Raw genomic sequence first — 24,367 nt, forward strand, 5'->3', positions numbered from 1 at the left:
CTTACTAGATAAAGCCTGCTCATCCATTATCAGAATGGCAGAAGTATGAAGATAATTATTACATCATCATAACCTTTTTTCTGCTGCAGAGAAAAGTCTCCTGGGAGTTCAAGAATGGTGCAAGTGAAGGAAATTCAGAGCTGAGGAGGTAAAAGGCATGACTGGGGCCAGATTTGCTAGAACAGTGCTTGTAGCTGCAGTTGGAGCATCTCTGGAAGATACCATTGTGGAACGTCTCAAGTGCAAAGATTATGGACATTTACAGTGAAGTCAAAAAACCTTGTCACCTACATTTTGTGTTATTAAAGTGATTGGCAGTACGTTTTCTTGAAACACATCTTTACTGGGTCTGGACTTAATTTTTTGTTGCTTAGGCTGTGCTAATATTTTATAGGGAGTCCCCATGCTATTAGGAAACACACTTTTTGGGGCTATGTATGAAAGTTCTAACTTGGAATGAAAATCAAAATGTTAGAAATTCACCATGAGGGGAACTAGGCAGTCTTCCTGGCTGGCAGCCCTCGAGATGTGGAACTTGGATGTCCTGGGGTCTCTAATTCCAAGGAAGCCTGGCAGGCTAGTGAGCTGGCATGCAGGTTTCCACCAGACCGCTGGCTTGTTCTGTCATAACTTAGGTGAAATTGAACTATCTCTATACAACATCTTGACTTTGAGGAATTGGAAAATTATGACCAAAATATGTTTTATCAGAATTTTTCTGAGCAGCTGTAATTGGCCCTGCAAGTGTCTTTCTACCCAATAGTCAAATTTCTAATAAATTTACCATTATAAAATTTAAATTAATATTTCTATCTTGTTGTCTTTTTACGAACACGTTGAAATCCACTCTCTGTGCCATCTTCTCCAGATCATTCATTACTTTCCCATCTCCACATACACTGTCACCCTCAGACTGCTTCCTATCTACCCTGTATATCCTCCACTTTCCATTCTTCAAAGATTTATTCCCTCAATTCCAGGTCTCCAGGGATTCCTTCCATGTTTCCTCTCCCTATTGCTTTGGTGTGTGAAGGACCAGTGGTCCAGGTGGGGAGGGCAGTTTATATGTATGCAGTTTACAAGGCCTGGTGGCATCAGCCTCAATGACAGAGCATTTCTGCAGTTTTGAGGGTTTCTCCTCTCTGGCGCCTCCCATTCCTTCCTCAATTCCACCTCTGAGTTCTCTGTGCCAGTCAGAAACAGGAGGAGGGCCAGAGAGAGGGAAAACCTTTCAGCACAGAACTCCCTTTGTTGACATTTCACTGCTGATCTGGAGAAAGTTGCGGAATGTCTGTCAGAGATGTTCCTTCCTAGTCAGAGCCCAGCTTGATAGCTCATGAAATATCAAGACTTAGAGTGATTGTCCCTGGTTCCTCAGTCTAAGGGTGTTTTTCTGAAACTGGTGGAGCACTGAAAATATCAAATTCCAGACCTCAGGTCAATGTAATTCTTAAGATTCAATTTGATTGCAAAGTACTAAAGATTTACAGTTGCCATCTGCATAGGTCATCTTCTTCAGAAATTGTCTGTGTTTTGTGATACAGCAGGGCCAGCGGGAGAGTAGTAGATGGGAGATATATAAGCCCTAGGAGGATCAGAGCCTTATTCCCTGTGGACTGGGGAAAGGTTACTATAGGTTAATTGGAGCACCTGCAGCCAATTAAGGCCCCGCCTGAGACCTAATAAAAACCCCTGCTTCAGTCAGACAGGGGAGGGGAAGGAGAGCTGACTAGAGTTGGAGGAGTACTATTGTTATCCAGAAGACCAGAGTACCAGGGGAAGGGAAACCCTGCCCAAGCAGAAAGAGGGTAAGCAGCCCGCAATGCTGTAGGGGCTGGGACCTGGAGTGGGGGGTAGACCCGGGTCCCTTCCCTGCTCCTCTCCCTCCCCCACAGGGGCACAAGTGGAGCCCACAATGCCCAAGAACAGGAGTAAGGGGAGGCACCCTGACCCACCACACTAAGGGAAAGCGCTGGACCCACCACAGTAGCGTTGGCCATTTGCTACAGTTTGTTTCCACTGAGATTTGAAAAGAAGCTTCTCTGATGACTTTTCTCCCCAAAGAAATACACTTTGTTTGCATGGATTATTCACTTTTTGGTGGGGTGCCAGAGGGCTGGCAATTAGAGCTGGCCAGGACACTTCTGATGAAATGAAATTTTGTCGAAGTTGAAAGATTTTACAGAAATGTAAAATGTTGCTATTCACTTCTTTTAGTTGGAGGCAGTAGTTGACAGCTAGTGGTGTTCTGTTACTTTCTTTGTTGGGCCTGTCCTGTAGTAGGTGACTTCTGGGTACCCTTCTGGCTCTGTCAATCTGTTTCTTCACTTCAGCAGGTGAGTATTGTAGTTTTAAGAAAGCCCCCAACTAAAACCTCTCCAGTACATCATTAAGGATCTACAACCTATCCTGAAGGACGATCCCTCACCCTCACAGAAAAGTTGCCCTTTCATGATAAAGAGATTGTCCAACAGTGCTTATTTGCTCTTTAACTATAAAGTGTTTTCTTTTAAACTGTAAATCCCAACAGTCAAGAGAGAAGCATTACCAAATGTGAAATACTAGCTTACCACAAGAGGTGTTGTCTTTTGCCTAACAAAGGAAGGTCCATAGACACCAGACGAACTATAGTGGAACATCAGTGGACAAATGACTTGTTGATTGCTCCCCCCACACCCATGAAGAGGAGACCTGCACAATCACTCATCCCATCAGCTTGAACACTGAGGGAAGGGAATAAAAATCCCTGTCAAGAACAAATTGTGATCTTTATGCTGCTTGCCCTTTCTGGGGCAAGGATTAGTAAACATAAGCAAAGATCTGCCAGTGCTTGGCCTGGGTTAGCCCTAAAGGACATATAAAGCTTGCATATTTGTAGAAGCTTCTATTACCTTTTAGAGCCTAAGACTGTAACTCATCTGTGTGTATGTTTATTTGCTTTAACCTTATAAATAACTCATTTATTTTCTTAGCTAATAAATCTTTAGTTAGTTCATTATAGGTTTGGCTCTAATTGTGGCCTTTGGTATGAGATCTACGGTACAATTGACTTGGGGTAAGTGATTGGTCCTTTGGAACTGGGAGTAACCTGAATATTGTTGTGATTTTTGGTGTAAGGGACCACCTGTTACAAAGGGAAGCTTACCTGGGTGGCAAGATAGATTCTGAGTACCCAAGGGGATTGTTTGTGACTCCATGTTAAGGCTGTTGTAATGCCTCAGGCATTCACACTTGATACTTGGTTGGTGAAATCTAAGTAGAGAACTCACAACCAATTTTGGGGTATGAGCCCTGCTTCTTAACTGCTCTGAAGTTGGTTCTCAAGCTCCTGAGACACTCCAGATAGCTTGACACTAACACATGCAGATTTTTTTTTGTGAGTAGAAAGAATAGTGAAAGATAATATTGATAGATGCATATTGCATTTCAAAAGGTTCAGGGTATATCTAAAATTCTTTGATCTAAAAAATGAACTTGAACTCTTTCAATACTAGTTTTACATGGTATTCTGCACTTTTAGTTTACAGCTGGCTGAAAATGTAAAAAGAATAGTCTCTCCAATGATATTTTGACATTGGCAAAGACAGGTAGTACAGAGGCAGATCAAAATGAGAAGAAAACAAAATCAAAGAAACAAAAAAATCTCCCACAGACCAAACATTTTCAACATCAAAAGAAGTTGGATCCAAGTTTTAGGGTTCATATTAAAATTATGATGATGATGATTTATTATTATTATTATTATTATTTATATAGTTTCAGGTGTAAATAACACTTCACAGAAAAGAGGGAAGACAAAACCATTCCAGCAGAAAGCTTAAATTATGACAAGCAAATAAGATTCATGTCAAAAATGGAAGGAGACTGTGTTGGAGAGATCAGAGTTGGGCACTCATTTGATATTAACTTGTTTTCCTGTCTGCACAAGAATACACTTGGTTCTCCAAGTCCCTATTGCTGGTGAATCCAACAAGCAATTCTCAGAAGGCCAAAATGCTAGACGTTGTTCTGCGAAGAACTCAGTAAATCTGTTCTTAGGTCTGTCCATGTGGATCAACTCTGTGAGTCAAGGCCTAAGTGGTCAACACCTACGTGCCAGGGTTTGCTGCAGTTGTTATCAACCTTGATATGATCAGAAACCAGCCATCAGAAGATTAATGGAAAAATTAAGCAAAAGGGCACAAATACAAACAGATCAAATTGTGAGACAGCTTTTACAAACACGTTCAAATATACTTTCCTTTTATTTGATGAGCTCTGGCGCTGATACAATGAAGTGTACAATCATCAAAATCTTTACATTCTGGAAAACCTATACTTTCACAAAGTATAAAAGCATTGTATATTATAATTCATAAGCTACTGCAGTTGATTAATTGCTTAATATGAAGCCAATATTCAACAGTAAGTCAGGAGTATTAATTTAAATGTTTAAGTCTTGATGATATTGTAGAATATGTACAGGAAAAATCAGTCCTCATTCTCATACTCTGTGTTGAAAGTCTTAAATTCATTTTGCTCCAAATGCCATTTGTTGTTATCACTAACCAAATCAAACTTTATTTGCTTGCTAGAAACATGAAATTAACCTCTCACAGAGCAGTCTGCAAGTTTGAGACTGATATCTGTAATACTTTGGGCCAAACAGACTGGCTGTGTCTTGTACTGGCAATCACACACATAGACTGGATAAAACAAGAAACTTCGCTATGCGTTAGCTATTCAAAATTATTATTTCAAAATGTAACTGAATTGTAAATAACACATTCTAATAATTTCAATTGTAGATTTAGAGAGAAGAAATATAATTCATATCAAATGAGTTTTGAGAGATATTTTACTGTTATCCAGCATGAAATACATAATATTCTTAAACTGAATTACCTACATGTACTTTTCCTATTAAAATAAATCCCAAGGAATTTGTGATGTTGAAACTTGTTGCACTGAGAATGGTAGCACTCTATCTAGCAAGGATACACAATTTAACTTTCGTTAGTTGTTTTAATTCCCAGTGTGTCTTCAGACAAGATTTTCTTCCAATTATCTAAAAGACAAAAATGGCAAATAAAGCACTAAGGGAGATGTTTCACTGGGAACGGGTAGGCTCTGAACCATTCTGCACTTCATTATCCTCCAATCAAGCAGTCAAATTTCCTTACCTCTGGAATTCACATTCTGCTGATTATCATTTGTGTACTTTAATTGGTTACACTGTAATTTTTGCCTAGACCTTTATGAACAAAAGAGTGTTACTGATGGCTCATTCACAGTTTTATTCTCTTTTTTGTAGTTGGCTAACAGATTCCCTCCAGATTTCTCTATCATCACCTACACAGCTCTCCCACTGGCTATAAAATACTGAAGCAGCTTGTAGGTAATTGATCAGACAAGTGAACTGTAAAATATTCATTTTCTACTTCAACAGCCAGATAAATCTCTTGGGAAGTGGATGAAAATATTGCTTATGCACATCAGGGTCGGTGTAGTAATAGCAAGGTTGCTGATAAGCAGGGGTCTGCTACAGAGTTAATGCTTAATTCTGTTCCATGCCAGAGACAGGAGAGCATGCTGTCTACCTTTGCCTGCAGCTAGAAGTCTCATTATATACTGAACCTGCGGCATCAACACCAATGCACTAGTCATGCTTCTTCAGGGATGGTGCTTCCTGTTTTAATTAATCAGGTTAATCTTGGTATAACATGCCAAAGAACCAATTAACACTTACCTACTGTAACCAGCATGCTAAATACCAAAATATTAATGGATACAAAAGAATGATCAGAAAAGTAACGGTGGAAAACATGACGGAAAAACAATCTGGCTCATCTTTTACACCTCTAGTAATCTTTAAAACCTCACTTTCTTTTTTCTCCAAGATTCCAATTACTTGTCAAGACGCTTTAATTGAAAGTGTTTAAACATAGCCTGCATATAGACTGGTAGAACAAAAAGCAAAAAGATAGTGAATTTTTTTCATCTTTATCTCTTTGGGTTGCCATAGTAAGAGACTCTGAAGGGAATTGGCAACAGCTTTGTCTCTGTCTCATGTTTAATGTGTATTAAGTAACCTTACCTCACAACCAAACTGTACGAATCAGAATATACATGCAATGCCTCCACCTGCTTTATTTGCTCACAAGAAGGGAAAAGCAAAGCTTTAAATATTGGATTATTAACAGCTTTTTTTCCCCACTGGTTTGTTTTTGAAGCAGAAGAGAACATGTTTTCAGATCCCATGTCCTTGGAGTATGGTGTCATTCAGCTTAAGAAGATGCATTTGAAGTAAAAAATAGTCGATACGATGTATGCTACAGTAGTTACGACCATCTGGGGAAGATAAATGGAGCACTACAATTTTGCAGTGGAAAAGAAAGTATATTGGAGTGCTTCAGCATCTACTATACAGATGCTGACACGTAAATCAGCCTTATTTGGATCAAAACAGTCAGTCAGTTAAGAATAGAATATAGTCCCATGTTTCTTTCGTTATCAGCAAACTTCTTCTGATGATTTAAATCCAGTCCCAGTAAAATGATGGTAATAAATCAATCACAAAACTCAGGCTACTTTCAAATACCAGAGGACATTTATTTTGCATTGTATCAGTGAATACCCTTGTTCTCTCATAAATAAGTTTTAAGTAAAACCCTCGGCTTGAGATCAACTGCATTAGTTATGAAATGCACTCCATTCCAAGGTTCCCCTGCAGAGACAGCCAGGTCAGCTGAAAAACAAATCATCTGACATCCTGTTGGCTTATTCCACCACCCCATGTAGGAGGTGGAACTTAGATTTCTGTGTACTTGATGTGTAACTGAGGTGAATTACCCACTTCTTTAATAACTGGTGTGAAAATGATCTTCTGGCCTTCTAGCATATCAGCATGCACCAAGAAAGTCTAGGCAGTTATGAAAGGGAGAGCTGGAGATGAGGATATTTGGGTACAAACCCTGAACAACTTTCACAATTGCTCTTTCTGGACCTTATCATAAATCCAATCCTGCCCTTTTTGCACATCCTAAATTCCCTCTCACATCAAAAGATAATAACAAAAATAAAGTCCTGGGGAGGGGGTAGAGTGCATGAAGAGTGAAGAGTAAAGTGTTGATGCAGTTGAGGCTACCTGCACACTCAGCACAGATTTATTAAACAAACCAAAGGAGGATCCTGAAATGTAAGCTTTACCTGATATTGTACATGAGGGCTGGACATGCAGAAGATGACAAATAAACCCCAGACTGCAGCCATATTGGGCTGTGAATGGCACTATTTCATTACAACAACGTTTGTTAATGGCTGGTGGTACGATAATTATTCTTAACAATGCAAAGCAGGAAATACTTTATTGTTTGCATGAGAATAAAAGTATGAGTGAGGTAGATAATGCACTGACCTGGTATGACCAAACACACAGAACACCTTACAGAGGGATGCAGAGTATGTCAGGAACGTAGGCCAAGTAACCGCAAAAAGTAATTATGGTCTTTTGAGATTTCTGATCTACCATGGGACAAGATAGCTACAGATATTTTTTTTAATTTGGCAGATACTCACATCTATACTCGTGGACTGCTTTCCCAAATTTCCAGAAGTTCTGACTCTGCCAGATAAGTCAGCATATTCCATTATTGCTAAATAAAAGCTGTATTTTCAAGACATGGCATCCTAAAGAGTTAATGAGTGATCAAGTTTCATCAGCAAGCAGAGCAATGGGTAACTCTGTATGAGATATTGGGGAATGAAATTCAATCCCAGTCCGGATACCCACATGGAATGGTGAGAGAACCATTAAGACGATAACATCAAGTGTTACACATAACACTTGCCTCAGGTAGAGATACCTACTTAGCTCTACTGGAGTTAAGAAACACATCACTGACAGGTATGGAATACTGTCCTGCACAGCTGTTAATGGGAGGAAATTGAGAATGACTCTTCCATCCTCACATGAACTGCTACAACCCAAAATACAAGTCTCCGAGGGCTCACACCAGATTAAAGTAGCTACAGGAAAGACAAAAGAAATACTGTGACCAGATAGCTAAGTCATTATTTGTGCTCCATCACTGAGATCCAGTATGCATGGAAACAACACAAGGTTGGTAAACCAGCAAGGTTAGTTACAGGTCTGGAGCCACAGTCATATCACATAGAGATACCTATAGGAGAGAGGCACAGGCATAATAGAAGACACCTGAAATCTGACTATACAATGACAACAACAAATACTCAACAGACATCTAAATCGGAAGACTCACAAGGGGAAGCAAGCGGAATCAACATCAACATCTTATAAGAGACAGGTTGTATCAGAATAATCAGAAAGAGTCACAAGAAATGGATATCAGGTGTGCATGACAGCACAATACTGAGACTTGTATGATAATTTTATACAGGGGGACAAGAGTGGATGAGGTAATATCTTTTATAAGACCAACTTCTGTTGGTGAAAGAGACAAACTGTCGAGATCCTGAAGAAGAGCTCTGTGATGATCTAAAGCTTGTCTTTTTCATCAACAGAAGTAGGTCCAGTCAAAGATATTGTCTTGCCCACCTTGTCTCTCTAAAATCATGGGATCAACACAGATACAAAAACACTGCAAGCGATTTTATACAGGGACTACATGCAGAAGAAAATTGAGCCAATGGTAAAGTTTGAACTCGAAATGGTTAAATGTTAACATCCTCTTCAAAGATGAAGATTAAAAAGCAAGCAGTCAATAGTACTTCAATAGTCTTCTCATGCTTCAGGCCTCGTTATGACGACATTGCTTGTTTGAGATATTATTTATTAGGGAGGGATTTTAAGAATGAAGAAAAGGAGATGTAGTAGATTGTGTCATGTGTAATCACCAGAGGTACTCCCATTGTAAGAGATCTCTTACAGGCACACTCTGGATCTATAGGACCCATCTCACTATGTATCTAAAGAGAGTTGAGGTTTAAATGTTATATCCCTGGTATCACTCTGGTTCCTGTAACACAGAGGCTGCAGCATACTCACAAGGGAGACACTCTCAGCTGTCTGACCATGCTAAAAAGCAGGACATTATGGACATAGCACTTTTCCCTGGATGGCTGTAAGGTGATTGTGAATAGCTGGCAATCATTAGGATAGTCAGTGACAATCTTTCAAGCCAATGGGTTTACATTTTCAAGGTTATTGGCACACTTTATGCTGAATCCTATCTCTGGAAGTACTAACTATGATCAATTCAATAGGTCAAGGAGTGTGATATTGCTCAGTTATATATATATATATATATATATATATATATATAACTGAGCAATATCATATATACATATATATATATATATATATACACACACACACTATATATATATACACACACATATATACATACACTATATATATATATATATACACAATATATACATATACACATATATACATACACAATATATATATATATATACATACACACACTTTTTTGGGTGGGGGGACACTTTTTATATTAGAAATAATAAACAGACAGATATAATAAACAGACAGCTCCAGAGCTGTGATATCCCTTCCTTTGGCCTCCATGAAGAGAAGAATGAGGGCTGCTTTATTATTTTCATTGCTCTTTTGCCCTTTTAATTCCTTTGAATCTTTCATCTGATGGCTGAACTAGGCCATTCTTTTGGCTTTGACTTCTTTTTTTAAAATCACTGTAGTTTCTCCAAGCATTGACATTAGTTGTTATATAATTTGTTTTAAGTACTGCTAAACCTTTTGTCTTTTGTCGTACAAATTTGCTGTGCCGGTTTTCCCCTCAGCGTTGAAATGCAGCACTCTATGCAAGATAATCCTTTTGTTCTGTTAATCATATGTCTAGCTCTCTATAAAGGACTCTTCCCCACTTTCAACTTCAGTATTTTAAAAGCCTCTTTCACTGCTTTCTGTATCCTCAGATTCTAGCCGGTTTCAGTAGATTTAATTGAACAGCTATAGTCAATGGTTTTACAATCCAAATGTTCAATTAGTCTAGTTACTGCCATTAATCTAGATAATTTACAAAGATCAGTTAAGGAGCCACTTCCAAGTTCTGCCACTTTATTTTAATAAGACTCTCCAAAGAAAGATTTAGAACCTTAAATCAACCTTAATTTGCGATCATGCTTCAACTCCAGTTGGCTTCAGTGGGAGGATGAAGATGATAAAGTGCAATATATGGCCTTGAGTTAGTAACGTACAGTATTTCTGACTTGCTATGTTTTTCTTATTCAAGATTTCTCAGATCTGCGTCATCTCAATAAGAGCAGGTTTGGATATGCTTATTTGAATTATAAAGGTCAATTTTGGAAATGGGCTTCAACCTGGTCTCTCAAATTGCAGGCACAATTTTATTCATGAAAATCTTGTGCATGTAATTTTAAAAATGCCTTTGAAAATGTAGCCCTAAATCAAGTGTGGCCCTGCTTTTAACATCTATTGAAGGACAAAGCTTTCTCTAAACAGCATAAAGTACTAATGTGCTAACACATTTCCTGAAAGTTATAATGCTGAGCAGGACACAAATAAAGGTGATCTTAGAGTTTTCACTGCAAAATGAAGTGACTTTAAAACTAGACTGCACAACAAATTTAAAATATTGTAGGGAACAATCCTATATTGAATATCAGACTTGTAATTCCATTTAATATTTCTTGGATTCTGTGCTCGTGGCCAAAACTCTTTAAATTTGGTGAGACTGGTAGATCTAGGCAGACCTTGGACTGAAATAGTGGAGTCAATATGGGTTAGAACTGATGCACTGGCTGTTAGGGGGCTTATTCCTTCACCCACTTACTTCCCTGGTCCTTCTCGCATGAACAGAGAGCAACAATACCCGAAGTCCAAAGGTGCAAACAATTCGATGTTTATTGGGGTGAACTTCCAGCAAGCATGATTCCAGTTTCCTTCCTTAGTATCCTCCTTCCCAGCTCTGACACCTGTCAAGGTTCCTCCCCCACTCTGAACTCTAGGGTACAGATGTGGGGACCTGCATGAAAAACCTCCTAAGCTTATCTTTACCAGCTTAGGTCAAAACTTCCCCAAGGTACAAAATATTACCCCCGTTATCCTTGGAATGGCCGCTACCACCACCAAACTAATACTGGTTACTGGGGAAGAGCTGTTTGGACGCGTCCTTCCCCCCAAAATACTTCCCAAAACCTTGCACCCCACTTCCTGGACAAGGTTTGGTAAAAAGCCTCACCAATTTGCCTAGGTGACTACAGACCCAGACCCTTGGATCTTAAGAACAATGAACAATCCTCCCAACACTTGCACCCCCCCTTTCCTGGGAAATGTTGGATAAAAAGCCTCACCAATTTGCATAGGTGACCACAAACCCAAACCCTTGGATCTGAGAACAATGAAAAAGCATTCAGTGTTTTACAAGAAGACTTTTAATAAAAAATAGAAGTAAATAGAAATAAAGAAATCCCCCCTGTAAAATCAGGATGGTAGATATCTTACAGGGTAATTAGATTCAAAAACATAGAGAACCCCTCTAGGCAAAACCTTAAGTTACAAAAAAGATACACAGACAGAAATAGTTATTCTATTCAGCACAATTCTTTTCTCAGCCATTTAAAGAAATCATAATCTAACACATACCTAGCTAGATTACTTACTAAAAGTTCTAAGACTCCATTCCTGTTCTGTCCCTGGCAAGCGCAGCATACAGACAGACACACAAACCCTTTGTTTCTCTCCCTCCTCCCAGCTTTTGAAAGTATCTTGTCTCCTCATTGGTCATTTTGGTCAGGTGCCAGCGAGGTTACCTTTAGCTTCTTAACCCTTTACAGGTGAGAGGAGCTTTCCCCTGGCCAGGAGGGATTTCAAAGGGGTTTACCCTTCCCTTTATATTTATGACACGCCCCCCAAATCTCAGCTAGGGTGAAACACTGGCTGGGATTTCTTCCTGGAGCTCTAGGAAAACAGAGTTAATAAGACACATGCATCTCTAAATATACTACCAAGTACATAAAGACTAACAATATTTTCCACATCTCAAGGACGATTTTAACCAGTTGATTCTGGGAAACTTTCACGGGAGAGTGCATCAGCCACTTTGTTAGAAGCTCCTGAGATGTGTTGGATGTCGAAATCAAAATCTTGGAGAGCTAAACTCCACCGAAGAAGTTTTCTGTTAGTTTCTTTGACGGTGTGAAGCCACTTTAGTGCAGCATGGTCGGTTTGCAGGTGGAAACGCCGTCCCCAAACATATGGGCGTAGCTTTTCCAGAGCGTAGACAATGGCATAACATTCTTTTTCAGTGACTGACCAGTTGCTTTCCCTCTCAGACAGTTTTTTGCTGAGAAACACTACAGGGTGGAATTCTTGATCAGGTCCTTTCTGCATTAAAACTGCTCCCACACCACGCTCGGATGCATCTGTGGTTACTAGGAACGGTTTGTCAAAGTCTGGGGCCCTTAGTACAGGGTCAGACATGAGTGTCGCTTTAAGCTTGTTAAAGGCCTTCTGACACTTTCCGGTCCACTGAACAGCATTTGGCTGTTTCTTTTTGGTTAGGTCTGTCAGTGGGGCAGCGATTTGGCTGTAGTGCGGTACAAATCGTCTGTAATAACCGGCCAAGCCTAAGAAGGATTGAACCTGTTTCTTTGACTTTGGGACAGGCCACTTTTGGATAGCATCCACTTTGGCCTGTAGGGGGCTGATAGTTCCTTGACCCACCTGGTGTCCAAGGTAAGTCACTCTGTTTAGGCCTATTTGACACTTCTTAGCCTTAACAGTTAGTCCTGCCTCCCTTATGCGCTCAAGGACTTTTTGTAGATGTTCCAGGTGGTCTGCCCAGGAATCCGAAAATATGGCCACATCGTCAAGGTAGGCGACTGCATATTCTCCTAATCCCGCAAGGAGACCATCTACAAGTCTTTGGAAAGTGGCGGGTGCATTTCGCAGCCCGAAAGGGAGTACATTAAATTCATACAGCCCGAGATGTGTGATGAAGGCTGACCTTTCCTTGGCAGATTCATCTAGCGGTACCTGCCAGTACCCCTTGGTTAAGTCCAAGGTAGAGATGAACTGGGCCCTTCCCAGTTTCTCTAATAGTTCATCTGTGCGTGGCATGGGATAGTTGTCTGGGCGAGTTACAGCATTTAGCTTACGGTAGTCCACGCAAAAACGTATTTCCCCATCTGGTTTGGGAACTAGAACCACTGGAGATGCCCATGCACTTTCAGAGGGGCGGATTACACCCATCTGTAACATATCCTGGATCTCCCGTTCTATAGCAGTTTTAGCTTGAGGAGACACCCGGTAAGGTTGGACCCTAATTGGGTGAGCATTACCTGTGTCAATGGAGTGGTATGCCCGTTCAGTCAGTCCTGGGGTGGCTGAGAACGTTGGCGCGTAGCTAGTGCACAGCTCCTGGATCTGCTGTCGCTGCATACGCCCAAGGGTCATGGAGAGGTTCACCTCTTCCACACCACCAGCACATTTCCCTTCGTAGTAGACACCTTCAGGCCACTCAGCGTCGTCTCCTCCCTGGGCTGTAAACTGACAAACCTTTAATTCTCTGGAATAAAAGGGCTTTAGAGAATTAATATGATACACCTTAGGCTTTCGGTTGGAGGTGGGGAATGCTATGAGATAATTAACAGCTCCCAGGCGCTCCTGGACCACGAATGGCCCTTCCCACGATGCTTCCATTTTATGGGCCTGGAGCGCCTTTAAGACCATGACCTGGTCTCCTACTTTGAAGGAACGCTCTCTGGCATGTTTATCATACCAGGCTTTTTGCTCTTTTTGAGCATCCTGTAAGTTTTCTCTAGCAAGGGCTAAAGAGGTTCGGAGGGTGGTTTGTAGGTTGGTTACAAAGTCCAGAATGTTAGTTCCTGGAGAAGGTGTAAATCCCTCCCATTGCTGCTTCACCAACTGCAATGGCCCCTTAACCTCACGGCCATATACAAGTTCAAATGGGGAAAACCCTAAACTGGGATGTGGTACAGCTCTGTAGGCAAAGAGCAACTGCTGCAATACTAGGTCCCAATCATTGGAGTGCTCATTTACGAATTTACGTATCATGGCCCCCAAAGTTCCATTAAACTTCTCCACCATGCCATTTGTTTGATGATGGTAAGGAGTGGCAACCAAGTGATTTACCCCATGAGCTTCCCAAAGGTTTTTCATAGTTCCTGCCAGGAAATTAGTCCCTGCATCTGTGAGGATGTCGGAGGGCCAACCTACCCTGGCAAAAATGTCTGCTAGTGCCTGGCACACACTTTTAGCCCTGGTGTTGCTTAGAGCTACTGCTTCCGGCCATCGGGTGGCAAAATCCATGAAAGTCAGTATGTACTGCTTTCCTCTGGGTGTCTTTTTCGGAAAAGGACCCAGAATATCCACAGCTACTCGCTGAAATGGAACTTCAATGATGGGGAGTGGCTGGAGAGGAGCTTTGACCTGGTCTTGGGGTTTTCCCACTCTTTGGCACACCTCACAAGACTGGACATAGGTAGAAACATCCTTGCCCATTCCCTCCCAGTGGAATGACCCCCCCAAACGGTCTTTGGTCCTGTTCACCCCAGCATGGCCACTAGGGTGATCATGGGCTAAGCTCAAGAGCTTGGCCCGGTATTTAGTTGGAACTACCAACTGTCTCTGAGGATGCCAGTCTTCCTGGTGTCCCCCAGAAAGAGTTTCCTTGTATAAAAGTCCTCTTTCTACAACAAACCTGGATCGATTAGAAGAGCTGAGAGGCGGTGGGTTGCTCCGTGCCGCCGTCCAAGCTCTCTGGAGGCTTTCATCTGCTTCCTGTTCGGTCTGGAACTGTTCCCTTGATGCTGGAGACATCAGTTCCTCATGGGATTGTGGACCTAGGCTTGGTCCCTCTGGAAGCGATATAGGGGATGGAGCTGTTTCTGTTGACTGTGAACCGCTCTCCGCTGGTGCACTATGTTGGGATTCAGGCTCTGGCTGAGCCTCTTGTGTAGGGTTATCGGCTGCTGCCAGTTCAGGTTCGGTGGGGCCCGCTGGTGTTGAGGTTGCAAGTACTGGATTCAGTGCTGACACGGGGTCTGGTGTTGGTTGTTCGGCTGGTTCCGGTTCTGGTTCCGTCTGGGTCTCTGGGACTGGATCCACTACTGCTGTTGCAGACATTGGCCTGGGGTCCAGGTCCATCACCTCTGACTGGGTCCTGATAGAAGTTTCCGGAACAGAGCTAGGCCTCACGGCTTGTTTAGCCTGGTTGCGGGTGACCATTCCCACCCTCTTGGCCTGCTTCACATGATTGGCCAAGTCTTCCCCCAACAGCATGGGGATGGGATAATCATCATAGACTGCAAAAGTCCACATTCCTGACCAGCCCTTGTACTGGACAGGCAACTTGGCTGTAGGCAAATTGAAAGAGTTGGACTTGAAGGGTTGAATCGTCACTTGGATCTCTGGGTTGATTAAATTGGGGTCCACTAAGGAAGCATGGATAGCTGACACTTGTGCTCCGGTGTCCCTCCACGCGGTGACCTTCTTCCCACCCACACTCACAGTTTCCCTCCGCTCCAAGGGTATCTGGGAGGTATCTGGGCCTGTGGACCTCTGGTGTGATTCCGGTGCAATGAACTGTAATCTGTTGGGGTTCTTGGGGCAGTTGGCCTTTACATGCCCCAGCTCGTTACACTTAAAACATCGTCCAGCTGACGGGTCACTGGGGCGAGGAGGGTTGCTGGAGAACGGGGTGGTGGGACGATAAGGGGTCTGGAGGGTTCTTTGGGAGGTAGGTGGGGCTTTGGGCGGCCCCCGGTAATAGGGTGTGGTCTGGGGTGGTCCCTTCTGGTCTCCGCTCCAACTGCGACCAGTTTTCTTCTTCTCTGCCACCTCCACCCATCTGGCTCCAATCTCTCCTGTCTCAATTACAGTTTTGGGTTTCCCATCTAGGATGTATCTTTCTATTTCCTCAGGAACACCCTCTAAGAATTGTTCCATTTGCATTAGGAAGGGCAAATTTACTGGAGATTCAACACTTGCTCCTGATATCCAGGCATCCCAATGTTTTACAATGTGGTAGGCATGTCGGGTAAATGACATGTCTGGTTTCCACCTTAGGGCTCTGAACCTCCGACGAGACTGCTCGGGTGTTATCCCCATTCTGACTCTCGCCTTGGATTTAAACAGTTCATACTTGTTCATGTGTTCTTTAGGCATTTCAGCTGCCACCTCAGCTAAGGGTCCACTGAGCTGCGGCCTCAGCTCTACCATGTATTGGTCAGTAGAGATGTTGTACCCAAGGCAGGCCCTTTCGAAGTTTTCTAAGAAGGCCTCAGTATCATCACCTGCCTTGTAGGTGGGGAACTTTCTGGGATGGGAAGTGGTACCTGGAGAAGGATTGCTAGGGTTTGTTGGTATATTCTGCTGGGCCTTTATCCTCTCCATCTCCTCCACATGCTTCCTCTCTTTTTCCTTCTCCTCCTCCACATGCTTCCTTGCCTCCATTTCCCTCTTGTGGGCAGCCTCTTGGTGTTGTTCTGCCTCCCTTTCTTGTTCCTTCTTCAGCTGCATGAGTTCTATCTGTCTTTCATGTTCCCTTTGTTTTTCCTCAGCCTGAAATTTGGCTAATTCCAGCTGTAGTCGAGCTGAGGATTTGACCATTCTAACCTCTTTGTTTTTAACTAACTTTACACCCGAGGTTTAGAAATAAACAAACAAAACTTGGCTGTAAAATTTTGCTGTGCTGGAATAGAATACCTATTCTCTGATAGTGATTGTCAGCCTACAGAAAAAGACAATTCCCTTGTCTCTGCTCTGGGCCCAAATTAAAGCAAAAACCCTCCAACTACTTGGAAACCTGCTTACCCAGCCCAAAGAAGAAAAAAAATTTCTTTTCAAACCTGTGCTCCTTGTAAAACAAAAAAAAAAAAAATCAAAATCCTAAAAAAACCCTGCCACTTTTGTCTCCAGGCAAATGGGTAGAGCACACACCCCCTATTTACTTTTAGGAAGAAAAGAAAAAAAAAAAACCTGTGGGTTGGAAGACTGTGAATTTCCCTGCAGGAGTTAAGTACCCTGCCTCCAGGCAAAGAAAACCTGCAATTCACAAGATAATCCCCTTTTGTCTCTGCTTGGCCACAAAGCAGAGAGAAACCAAGCTGCTTTCAGTTTCAAAGCTGCCTTCTGGACTTCCTAAAAATTCCTTTTTAAAATCTGTATTTCTAGTTCAAAAAATCTCAACTGGATCTCAAAATGATTTCAGGTTAATCCCACCACTGTGCCACCATGTCAAGGTTCCTCCCCCACTCTGAACTCTAGGGTACAGATGTGGGGACCTGCATGAAAAACCTCCTAAGCTTATCTTTACCAGCTTAGGTCAAAACTTCCCCAAGGTACAAAATATTACCCCCGTTATCCTTGGAATGGCCGCTACCACCACCAAACTAATACTGGTTACTGGGGAAGAGCTGTTTGGACGCGTCCTTCCCCCCAAAATACTTCCCAAAACCTTGCACCCCACTTCCTGGACAAGGTTTGGTAAAAAGCCTCACCAATTTGCCTAGGTGACTACAGACCCAGACCCTTGGATCTTAAGAACAATGAACAATCCTCCCAACACTTGCACCCCCCCTTTCCTGGGAAATGTTGGATAAAAAGCCTCACCAATTTGCATAGGTGACCACAAACCCAAACCCTTGGATCTGAGAACAATGAAAAAGCATTCAGTGTTTTACAAGAAGACTTTTAATAAAAAATAGAAGTAAATAGAAATAAAGAAATCCCCCCTGTAAAATCAGGATGGTAGATATCTTACAGGGTAATTAGATTCAAAAACATAGAGAACCCCTCTAGGCAAAACCTTAAGTTACAAAAAAGATACACAGACAGAAATAGTTATTCTATTCAGCACAATTCTTTTCTCAGCCATTTAAAGAAATCATAATCTAACACATACCTAGCTAGATTACTTACTAAAAGTTCTAAGACTCCATTCCTGTTCTGTCCCTGGCAAGCGCAGCATACAGACAGACACACAAACCCTTTGTTTCTCTCCCTCCTCCCAGCTTTTGAAAGTATCTTGTCTCCTCATTGGTCATTTTGGTCAGGTGCCAGCGAGGTTACCTTTAGCTTCTTAACCCTTTACAGGTGAGAGGAGCTTTCCCCTGGCCAGGAGGGATTTCAAAGGGGTTTACCCTTCCCTTTATATTTATGACAACACCACAGAGCCTTACACCTGTGTCCCTGTTCCCATTCCTACCCTTAGCCAAACATGATTCCAACTTCCTTACTCCCATTCCCTGTTCCCATTTCCCCCTTTAGCAAAACATGATTCCAATTTTCTTACCCCCATTCCCTGTTCCCATCTCCCCCTTTAGCAAAACATGATTCCAATTTTCTTACCCCCATTCCCTGTTCCCATCTCACACACCCACATGCCCATGCCCACCCACACCCCCGTCACTTCCTCATTGACTACAGATTATATAGTAAAACTTGAGTTCTGCTTAGCTATACCTTAACCAATCATTTTCCTGAAATTTAACTAACCAATCCTTACATATTGTAACATGATTATGTAACCAATTATATCCCACCACCTCAATTAGTTTACACCTAGCAAAATTAATTATACAGCAGACAGGAACAATCACAGAACCAGACAGAGATTATACAGACAAACAACAGCAAAGTGGGAACTATAATGACAAAACAATACAGAAGTGAGGATTTCACATCCCAGCTATTGATAAGTGAGTTCTTGCCAGACAGGATGCTATCAAACTAAGTTTCCTTTTACATTTTCTAGGCACTTCCCTTTCTCTGGAGGTGATAGGAATACAATCCTGTCCTGATAGTGCCTAACAGCCCAATAGCACCTTATTTCAATGTGACTAGTTTGGAATGCGAGGATGTGACCGTTCGCTTCCCAGCTTATGGCTGCCTCTGCTGCTTAGCCAAAGGCCTGAGCCTAAGCACAGGGCCACAAACTGTCACAGTAAGAGAAGGCCCTTACACCAGCAGATAGTGATTTTGATTCTTTCTTTTATACCTCTATCACTAGCCAAGTGATAAGAATACACCTAAATTCTCAGAGTACAGGCCTTTGCAGACAGGCCTGAATATCTATATCCTAACACTGGCATATATGTGGCAACTTACCCAAGTATTTGTCTCTATTTTTTGTGGGTTTAGGGAGTATTATTTAGTCCTTCACTTTCATGAGCACACAATTTTTTTAAGAAGTTCACAAGTAGAGCTGAGTGAAAAACCTAAAATGTTTTGATAAAGTTTTTTGGGGGAGGGAGAGAGGATCAAATTTAATTTTCAAGAACAACAACCAATGATCTCAAAGTAAAAATTTGGAAATTTCACCAGCTTTCTTCAAACAGTCTTTACATTGCCACACTGAGAGTAAAGGGTCGACCTTACAACCCTGCTCAGCCCTGTTCAGCTTGCCACAAAAAGGAGAGAAAGGACTACTCATTCAATACTCCCCACTGCAAATGAGTGGGTGGAGAGAGGGAGGAGGCCTGGCCACACACAGCTGGGTGAGGAGGAAAGGAGCAAGTTGTTCCATACAAAGTGGGGAAGTAACTTTTTCCTCCCTAAGAGCAAAGGGAAATGGGGAGGGAATTGCCACTCAGAGATGTCTCTGAATTGCAGTTTCTCCCAGGGCTACCGTGCTTAAAGTCACAATCTAGAGCAAAGGAACTGTAGGAAAGGACAATAACTCCTGTGCCAGTCATGACAATTACCTTTAGTGAGACATTTTGGGACAACACATAATTGGTTCAGTCCAGCATTTTAAAGCTCCCACTATCTCTTTGCACTTCATTTCTTTTTAAAAAACGTATTTTTATTGTGGACTTTTCTCTGGAGATCAATAAAAATGTCTCTGTACAGTTCAGAATTCATTTACTGGTTAACAAGCAGACATTTTGGAATCCTGTGGCCAGTAGCTCCTCTTTGGAATGCATCACGTCCACCATCCAATCTCTAATTGTGTAATGAAATGCCATGAATCCACGCCCAACGTTTTTTCCTCTTTCATAGCATGACACCTGTGATAGCAACATGCAGCTGGTCTGTTTAATTGTTGTTGTTTGAAGCATAACTGCAGCAACAACTATCCAGAATCTTGATGCACTGCATATAGTAAGATGCACAGATAGGGACTACCTTATATTGACAGGGAAACTATAACATAAAAGGTATATTTACTTTCTCCCTCTTGGCCCACCTTATGCTTTAATAGTGGTATTTATATTAAAACGCAAATGCCCTTCTTCATTTTGAAATGAAAAGACACAAAGCCCCATAACTGCCTCCTACAAATCCTAAAATACTAAGGCTGGCTCAGAAGAAATAGTAGCAAAACTGAATAAAATGAAATAGAAACTACCTACAATAACACACTTTCAAGACCACTTGTACAGACATGGGGACAGTCTACATAGTGAACGGACTTTCCAAATGGTGTTTTTCTATTTGTCTGAACACTTAAAAACACTACAAAATTACAGTATTGATAATCTGTATTTTTTTGTTCTAGTCTACGATACAACAATATCCGAAGATTTACAAATACAGAAAAGAAGAGTCTCAAGAATGACCTTATGCAGAAAAGGTTTAGAGAAATCATCCACTTAAAATTCAGGATCTTCCCAGATCCTTTGCTATTGAAACAGAATTTATTGATCTGTTCTGGATGCAATTGTCTGGTTTTCTAGATCTGGTGTTTTCTCTTGGACTGACTGTTCTGCTGAAGGTGGCTTATGCACGATGTAAGAATGAGGAAAAGAAGCCCATGACAGTGGAGCCAACTGAAAAATATAATTCAATGCAACAATCAGAAAAAGCTAACTATTGTTGCCCAGTGAATAAGGGGATCTAGTTACATGAAATAAAAGATGCTGGAGAGATTAGAAGAAATGGACAAAAATGAGTTTATCTATGTGTTTAAAGAGTTCCACTTAAAGCGGAAAGCAAGACAACAGAAATTGCTCTCCCCTCCTTTGCTATCAGTGGAAGAGAGAGAAAGTAAAATAGGTTTAATTTTAGTGTTGGGTGAACCTGGAAAGATTTAGACATTTGTTTTGGAAAAGCATCTAATTTTGCTTAGAGTGTGCATATACATCTGGAAGTCTTTCTACCTTCCTCATGTGATTAGCAGCTCCTACCAATGTGAGTGTGGGAATCTCATAAGTCTCAGGATTTACAAGTTCACTCTGGGATATAGTTTTGGGCAATCCCAGAGTACTCCCAAATTTTGAAAGGCTGACATCACTGGAGCGTAGGAAATATTGGGTCTTACTGCACCGGGAGAGGAGAAGGGCGTGATGTGCTACTAAAAACAGGTGAATGAGCTATCAGACACCTACCCAACTCAGTAGGATTTCCCATTGCAAGTAAGGGATTGATGGAATTAGTGGTTATGTTGGGTCCTTCCTGGAGTGTTTGCAATGATGTTTGGGAACAGGGAACAAAGAACACCTTTCACTTGAGGGAAAAGGAGAAAAAACACAAGAAGGATGACAGCCACATATGCATTTACATATAAAAAAGGAGCAAAACCCAATCAGTGTATATGTGGCCAACAGCACAGTTTCAATGTATTAATTCTCCAGCTTCTTGAGAGTACTAGTCACAAACATCCCCACCCACCTAAATCCCAGTCTCAGGTCCAATTAGACTCAGTTGGTGCTTAATTTGTAATTAAAGAGGTGCCGGGGCTCAACCATTTTTTTTTTACATTCATAACTGATGTAGCAAGCCCAGAGGTGCCTGGGCTATGAACTGCCAAGTCTAGAGGTGCAGGGGCTCAGCTCTGGCAAGTCCTGGCACAAATAAAGTGGTATTCGGGGGGCATAGGAGGTGAGTCTCTCTGTCAGTCCAAAGAAGTTTGCACCACCATGGCCTCCTCCAGGGTGCAGCTGCCTGGTCCAGTTCTGTAACACTAATGCTGCCTGTGCTAGACTGTTAGATCCTCACTGCACCACCCTGCCTGTTGGGGCACAGTGTAGACAGCTCTGGCCTGCTGTTGCTGCCACCGCCTGCTAGGTGCTGTGAAGTTAGTTCTGCACTCCGCCTGCTGCTGCTGGTCTAGTCAGACCCCACTGCATAGTCAGTTCTGAAGCATCGCAGTTAAGCCTGGTCCTCCACACAGGGTTCAGAATTGCCAGGTGGGGAACCCAGACAAAACAGGACCCTTGGACAGAGTACCTGATCCCTAGGTTAGCCTCATAGACTTCAAGGTCATAAGGACCATTATGATAATCTAGTCTGACCTCCTGTGGTCAGGCCACAGAACCTCACCCACCCAATCCTGTAATAGACCCATAACTTCTGGATGAGTTACTGATGTACTCAAATCATGATTTAAAGACTTTAAGTTATAGAGAACCCACCATTTACACTAGTTTAAATCTGCAAGTAACCTGTGCCCCATGCTAAGGAGAAAGAAGAAAACACCCAGGGTCTCGGCCAATCTGATCCACAGGAAAATTCCTTCCCAAGCCTAAATATGGTGCTCAGTTAGACCCAGAGTATGTGGGCAAGACCAACCAGCCAGGCACCTGGGAAAGAATTCTTTCTAGTAACTCAGATCCCTCCCCATCTAGTGTCCTATCACTGGCCATTGGAGATATTTGCTGCTAGCAGTCACAGATCAGCTACCTGCCATTGCAGGCAGTCTCATCATACCATTCCCTTCATAAAATTATCAAGCTCAGTCTTGAAGCCAGTTAGGTTTGTAGCCCCCTTCCCTCATTAATCCCCTTGGAGGGCTGCTCCAGAACTTCAGTCCTTTGATGGCTAGAAACCTTCATCTAATTTCAAAACTAAATTTGTTGATGGCCAATTTATATCCATTTGTTCATATGCCCCCACATTGGTGCTTAGCTCAAATAACTCCTCTCCTTCCCTGATATTTTTGCCTCTTGATGAACTTGAATCCCCCATCCCAAAGCAGTCCACTACCTGTAAACTCAAGGTGACCCACTTACTCTAGGGCATATTGTGTGTAATTCCTTTGCCCTATGACATGAACTGTCATAGTAACAATCCATTAACATTTATACAATCAGAATATAGACAAAAATCTAACTAAGCAACATTGAAATTCATGAGAGTTCCATCCCTCTCAGCATTCTAGCTCTGGGGCTTGCAAAAACACAAACATCAGCCTAATGATCCTCTGTAGCTGGGCTGCTCCTAGGGTTTTCTGTGCAGAACCTCCCACTTTCCTTATTCCCCTCTGCCTCCGAGAAAAGCTCTGATGATCTCTCTGCAGTATAGCAACTTGGACAGTCCTGATCTAACCTCAGAGTGACTGAGCAAATATGTTTGTTTCTCTATGTAGGGGTCAACCTGACATTAAGATGACTCATCAGAAATGTCCTGCATCTCCATGCAGGGTCCTAGAATCTGCCACTCTTTAATTATCTCACATTGTGGAAGCACCTGGGGCCTTAACTGGGCCAAGACCCCACTGTACTGAGCACTGTACAAATCTATAGTAAATGACAGTTTCTCTCTGCCCCAAATAATTTACTTTCTAAAGATATGTCTACACTTGTGGCAGTACGTAGACCCAGCTAGCACAGGTATAGATGGTGAGGCCTGGCTTATGTGAGTAGAATGCCCTACATGCCTGACCCCCTAAGGCAGCCTTTTTCTCAGCCTTTTTCTCAACCTTTTTCTTTCTGAGGTCTCCCCCCTATGCTATAAAAACTCTACAGCCCACCTGTGCCACAATAACTGGTTTTCTGAATATAACAGCCAGGGCCGACATTATGGGGTAGCAAGCCGGGAAATTGCCTGGGTCTCCATACATTGCTCAGCCTTCGGCTTCAGCCCCAGGTGGCGGGGCTCAGGGCTCTGGGCTTCAGCCCCATGCAGAGGGGCTTCAGCTTTCTACCCTGGGCCCCAGCAAGTCTAATGCTGGCCCCGCTTGGTGCCCCCCACCCAAAACCTACCCCTGGCCCCCAGGGGTCCCTGGACCACTAGTTGAGAACTACTGCCCTAGGATATATACCCGATATGGTTCCCTACATGCCAAGGCAGTGCATCCCACATCTACACAGGTATTTTTAGTAGTACAACCCAACAGGTTATTATTGGTCAGCAGAAAAAGACTTTTAAAACGATACCTCACAAGGCATATTTTGTACAGAACATATCATAATAATATCACAGTGGTGAATATGGGGGTTCCAGGGTGCTACTTTGAGGTGCAGAGTGCCACAGTGTTCTACTGCCTCCCTCCTGCTAGAGCTTTTCCCTGCTGCCTTCCCTGTGCCAGAACCTTTCTGCTGTAGCTACACACTGCAGTGACAAGTGTGGACAAAGTCTGCTTTCACAGCATGTAATGCCTGTATTCTACATGCTGGCCTAAGTGTAAATCAGGCATAAAAGACAAGAGGAATA

This window comes from Lepidochelys kempii, chromosome 2, assembly GCF_965140265.1.
Source record: "Lepidochelys kempii isolate rLepKem1 chromosome 2, rLepKem1.hap2, whole genome shotgun sequence".
NCBI classification, from domain to species: Eukaryota; Metazoa; Chordata; order Testudines; family Cheloniidae; genus Lepidochelys; species Lepidochelys kempii.